Raw genomic sequence first — 6402 nt, 5'->3', positions numbered from 1 at the left:
CTGAACTCGCTCTCCTGGCTTCCTATCAAATCCTGTATCACACATGCAATTCTCCTCCTTACTTTTAAAGCTTTACACTCTTCTGCCCCTACTTACATCTCATCCCTAATTTCTCGCTATGCACCATACTGATTCTTGCATTCTGCTCAAGGATGTCTTCTTTTTACCCCCTTTGTATCTAAAGCCCTCTCCCGCTTTAAACCTTTCTCACTGACTGCCCCACACCTCTGGAATGCCCTTCCCCTCGATACCCGATTAACACCCACTCTATCCAACTTTAAGACCCACCTTAAGACACACTTGCTTAAAGAAGCATATGAGCAGCACCGTAGATATTACTAGACACATGATACTGTACATAAAGATTGCCCCCCTGCAGCAGCACTTACCAAAATGCCCTCCTACTGTTTCTGTACGTTCCTCCTACATACCAATTATATTGTAAGCTCCTCGGAGCAGGGACTCCTCTTCCTAAATGTTACGTTTGTCTCCCCACTTCCCAAGTGAGTAGGTCCTTTCATTCTACTGGATACAGATCCAATGGTGGTCTTTCTCCCTCCTAATAGAGGTAAATGAGAATTTTAATCCTAATAGAGGTATATTAGTATTTTATCTGGTAGTGTTGGATTTGCGAACAGGTGTCTGCCTTGTCGTGGTTCGCAAGCTTACAACGCTTTGGCCAAAGGGTTAAACTAAATATCCCCTTTTCAAGAGAATATATAAGTATTTTACTGTGTATTTTTGTCATATTGGATGTAGCATTGGGCTTCTCTGTCGTCTGTTGCATACATATGCCACGCTCAATAGCTCTCCTTTTTGACACATATACATATACATATATATATATATATATATATATATATATATATATAGTGGGGCTCAGGGGTTCCCAAAAAGAGCTTGCTGGGATTTTGTGTGGTTTGTCTGAAGCACTTATTCCCATGACCTGTTATTTATATTATTTGTTGTTTATATGATTACTACTGTGAAGCGCTATGTACATTAACACTATACAAATAAAGACATACAAGACAAGAAGGCAGGGATTGCAGTAAGCACTTCGCACGGAATGAAGTCTTATGCTCAGCCATCTTGCCAAGGGGCTGACTCAGCATATATAGTACCAGGGACAAATAGGAAGCCTGCAGGGAGAGGGCTCACCAGTAACCATTGCTGTGATAGGCAGAGGAGGAGTCTGCCACAGCTGCGGTATAATGTATAGCAGCCAGTCCCTGATTAACAGTGTGCACACGCCGTCTGCGCCTAGTTTTTCACACATAGCTTCTCCATTTTGGCTTTATTTTTGTTAAATAAATCATGACACTGTATAATATGTCATGTGTTGTTCATCTGAGGTTGTAGTTACCTAATTTTAAGACCTGCTAAGGATTGTAATTATGTCCTGATATGTAAAACCATAGAATTAAAAGAGGGTGTACTTTCTTTTTCCACACAACTGTATATTGTTTACATGTTATCATGTGGTTGCGGCCATTAATACGTTGGTCGCACCACACGGCCACTCAGTACTCGCTTCCTTGAGCATAGAAGGAATGTGGTTAATGGCAATATTTCCCATAGTGTGTCGAGACATTTTAACTTAATACACAACAAAGAGCGTATGACTCTGACCATTATGGGTCTAGAACATATTTCACCATACACTTTGGGAGGTGACCATTTCAAGGCTCTTTGCAGGAGGGAAACGTTCTGGATCTACCAGTTGGGTATATTAACCCCTGGTGGACTGAATGAATGCTTAGATACTAGCACCTTAGTGTAGTTTTCCCTCTTCCTCTGCTGTTCCCTATAGATGGATGTGCTAGTCACATGCATCCTCTGCATCCTCATGTCTCTCTCCTTCTGATCCTAAATAACTGACTATGATTCAAATTTAAGTTTGGATAAAAATTTCATTAGTTATAGTTTTTATCATATTGATGGAACATTAAATACAAAAAATTCTCAAGGATGTGTTCATTCAATCTAATGGACACGTCAACATAGGGTCATCCTGTTCCTTTATGAGTTTACATTTCCAATCTCTATATTTTATTACTAGACATTCAATACCTGAGGTGTCTAGGATCCCCGCACAGGGGCACAGCTATAGCCCGGGCAGCCCAGGCAAAGTCCGGGGGCCCGCACTCACGGGGGGCCCACTCCCCCCCACCCCCCAGTCGGAAGCACATTAGGGGGCCTGAGTTGCAGGAAGCAGACTGCCTATGTCAGGGGCGGGGCCTCAAGTAGTGCAGTGTGGGGTTGGAGCTGCAGCCTGAGAGACAGGCTGGGAAATATGAAGAGGGAGGGGAAGTGTTAAATCACAGGGGTAAAAACAGACAGGAAGGGACACAGAAAATGTAGTACAAGAGAGAAATACATAAGAGGGATAGGAAAGACATGAGAGAGAGCAAAGAGAGTGCGAAAGCAGATAGAGAGCGAAAGCAGAGAGAGAGCAATGAGAGATACATGAGGTGGAGAAGAGAGAGACATGAGGGGGCCCTGAATTTTTTTTTGCCCTGGGGTCTGCACATGTCTAGCTACGCCACTGTCCCCACACCAAGTAAAATGTTTTCAACTGTTTTAATATAAAATATTATAATGTGACTATTTTGTAATTATTGTTATATATTGTTTATTATACAGTTATTCTTCAATGTTATTATATTCTACATCTTATATCTCCTATAGCAGTGGTTACCAAACTTTTTCGGTTCAAGGCTCACAAAGGCGATCAGGATTTTTCCGCGGCGCCCTAAGTGAAAAAAAAGTTGTATATACATACCCAGTGGTCGACAAATCACCCACAAATCTAATCGCCGAACAAAAAAATCTACTCGCCACCTAGTCCCCGCTCCCAACTCCGTCCTAGTCCCACCCCAAACCCCGCCCTAGTCCCACCCCAAAACCTGCCCTAGTCCAACACCCAACCCTGCCCTAGTCCCGCCCCACTTAAAAAAAAAAACACAAATAAAATAAATTGAATAAATTCCTGGTAAGAACAACATTCGTTTTTGACATAAGTTTATTTATTGTATTACATTATACTACAATTCGTCCTTGTTACGTGTGTGTGTTTGTGATCTTATCTGATCCGCAGTCCCTTAATGTCGAGGTACCCTCATTCCCGCAATATTATATGTTGGAGGGGAGGTGTTCCCTACCTGCCTTCTGGGTTTGGCGGGATTCCATGTGAAGCTTGGGAGTCAGAAATGGAAGAAAGCAGTATAGGTTATTTCGGTGTAGGTATAGGGAAGTTAAGAAATATACAGTAGGATAAATAAGATATCCAGAGTGTGTGTGAGACAGAGAGTGTGAGAGAGATAGAGAGTGTGTGAGATGGAGACAGAGAGATAGGGTGTGAGAGAGTGTGCGTGTGTGAAAGCGAGAGTGGGTGTGAAAGAGACAGACCGAGAGAGAGGGTGTGAGAGTGAGAGGGTGTGTGTGTGTGAGAGAGAGCGTGTGAGAGCGAGAGAGTGTGAGTGAGAGCGTGTGAGCTAGAGAGAGGGTGTGAGCAAGAGAGAGGGTGTGAGCGAGAGAGAGGGTGTGAGCGAGAGAGAGGGTGTGAGCAAGAGAGAGGGTGTGAGAGGGAGAGGGTGAGAGGGAGAGAGGGTGTGAGAGGGAGAGAGGGTGTGAGAGAGAGAGGGTGTAAGAGAGAGTGTGTGAGAGAGAGAGGGTGAGAGTGACAGAGACAAAGAGACTGGAAGGGGTGACAGAGAGAGACTGGGGGATTACGTAATCACGCGAAGCACGATTGGTCCAGATCGTGCCCGGAGAAGTTTTGAGGCCAGGAAAAACAAGAGTCTCAGTTGGAGCAGGGCTTGGAGCTTCAGGCTTTTCGTTTGAAGCGTTCCTGGCTTCCAGCTGACCCTCTCACGCTGTGAGAATACTTCAGAGGACTTCAATCGCACATGCATCTGGCTGGCAGTGATATTGTATTCACTAAATGCCCATTTTTAACCTATCCTTGTGAGTGACCCTGTTTCCTCCCTTTCCCCTTATTAAATGTTTATTTTTTACGCTATGGGGCGTGCATTCTTTTCTCTTCCACATATATACACACATACATACACACACACACATTTGGTAACCATAGACAGTGTTCACCAAACACGGTCGCACGGGGCGAACCGAAATTGCCCCTTGGTGATTGGCTCAAGCAGCTTACGCGCTGCTGTTTAATTTTCCCCGTTCGCGCTGGAGGAAAAAAAAAAAAAAAGCCGGAGGCGCGTTTATGTTGCTGCTGGAGATTACCCCACCTCCGGCTCCCTGACCAGCGCTTTCCCTACTCCCCTGCCTCTCTGACCAGCGCTTTCCTTACTCCCCCGCCTCTCTAAACAGCGAAGGAGCAAAATAGTCTAAGTTATCGTCTAAGAGCGACAGAACTTTTGAACCCTTTGGGCGTCCCAGGGCACAGTCACTACCTCATGTGGTCTCACACTCCAAGGGGAGTAGCTAATTTAATCGGAAACCTTGTTACTTCCCCCCTTCTGCATAATATTTATTTGTGCTTTATTCTTGAGTGATTGCCCCCTCTATATACCACCAGAGGTTATCCAGGAAACCGGCATCAAATGGGTTAACACTGCCCCCTTTCCCCGCACACACAACCAGAAACTGTAAGGCTGCTGCGGTGAAGAATGAAGGTGGGAAGAAGACTTAACCAGGTAATTACAGCGGGGGCCCCGGGGAGATCAAACCCTCAGTACCTGTCTCATGAGCGACATCCCTTGTCTCCTATGTGAATATACCCACCCACCCAGTCACCCTCTCCCTGTCTGCCTCTCTGTCACATCCCTCCCTCTCTGTCACCCACACTCCCTCTCTCTCTGTCACCCACTCCCTCTCTCTGTCACCCACACTCCCTCTCTCTCTGTCACCCACACTCCCTCTCTCTGTCACCCACACTCCCTCTCTCTGTCACCCACACTCCCTCTCTCTCTCTGTCACCCACACTCTCTGTCACCCACACTCTCTGTCACCCACACTCTCTGTCACCCACACTCTCTGTCACCCACACTCTCTGTCACCCACACTCTCTGTCACCCACACTCTCTCTCTCTCTCTGGATATCTTATTTACCATGTATATATACAATAAATAAACATTTATGTCAAAAACGAATGTTGTTCTTACTAGAAATGTATTCAATTTCTTTTTTAAAAAGCAGGGCTGGGCAAAGTGGCAAGTAGATTTTTTGGTTCGGCGAGTAGATTTTTGGGTGATTTGTCGACCACTGAACATAGATATTAGTCTCAGATTTACTAGATAGTGCTATGCATTTGCAACCCTTAAAGCTGTAATGCCCTCTACTCGCCATAAAAAAATAAAAAAAATCCTTTTGCATTCTGGGGAAATTGTTTGTTGAAAATTTGCCTTGTAGGAAAATTAAACTGACGACTGCCATTCACATCCATACTGTATGTTGTGGTAAGTTCACCTACAGTAGTACAAAAAAAAAAGCTTGCAATTAAAAAAATAAATAAATCTACTGGAGTACTGATGAGGTGTGATCAAAAAAGCTAAAAGCATAAACCACAAGATCAAAACTCACTAAAACTCACCCCTGATGATCTACTTGATTATTTAAACACCTGATTCTAATTATTCCCTTTAATTTAGTTGATAAAACCAGGGTTTCACTTACTTTTTCACATACCCTGACTATTAATTATTCATTGTTTGTCTAATTCATACATAATTTTGTTTTAAAAGACACGGAATTGGATCATATAAATCCTATTGGATATTTAAGAAAATACTGGTTTTGATTCCAGAAGGTCACCATGGAAAAACTGTGGAATTTCCATAATTATCATTGGGGCTCACAAACTATTTCTCCCCACTGTATGAGCTGATCACAACATCACTGTTGTGATGTGAATGGAAAAGGTGCTACTCTTCCGCTCAGACTGCAACCAGTGCTCCACAGAATCTCCCGTAGGAAACTAGCCAAAACGCACGGCATATGGTGCCCATAATACGAGCCTCCAGGGTGCTGGCCCGTGTATGTCAACAGGGCACTAAAGGCGTTAAGAGTGCAATCCCATGTTTGGTAAAAATAAAACATAACATTTTGTAAATAATGTATTAATCTACAGTACCTGGATTCTGTAAAACCAATTTAACCATGCTAAAACAAATGTTTGGCTTCTTGTGTTTCTCTGGAAATTAATTTAGAATGGTATGTTAGGGTCTTTAAGATGTGCATGGATTGAGCCACATATACTACAACTGGGCTTTCCTGCAATATAGATTAAGTTTGATTTCACATCCTAAGAGTTCATAACAACCGTGGCATCCGACTGCTTTGCCAGGGCCCTGGACAAGTCTCCACTGGGGCCTGGTTTGTTGAGCTAGGCGGGGAAAGGGGTGTCTGCTCCCATACCCTTTCTCTGTCTC

This window comes from Ascaphus truei, chromosome 1 (genome assembly GCF_040206685.1).
Source record: "Ascaphus truei isolate aAscTru1 chromosome 1, aAscTru1.hap1, whole genome shotgun sequence".
In the NCBI taxonomy this organism is placed as follows: Eukaryota; Metazoa; Chordata; class Amphibia; order Anura; family Ascaphidae; genus Ascaphus; species Ascaphus truei.
Note: the sequence above shows the minus strand (reverse complement) of the source record.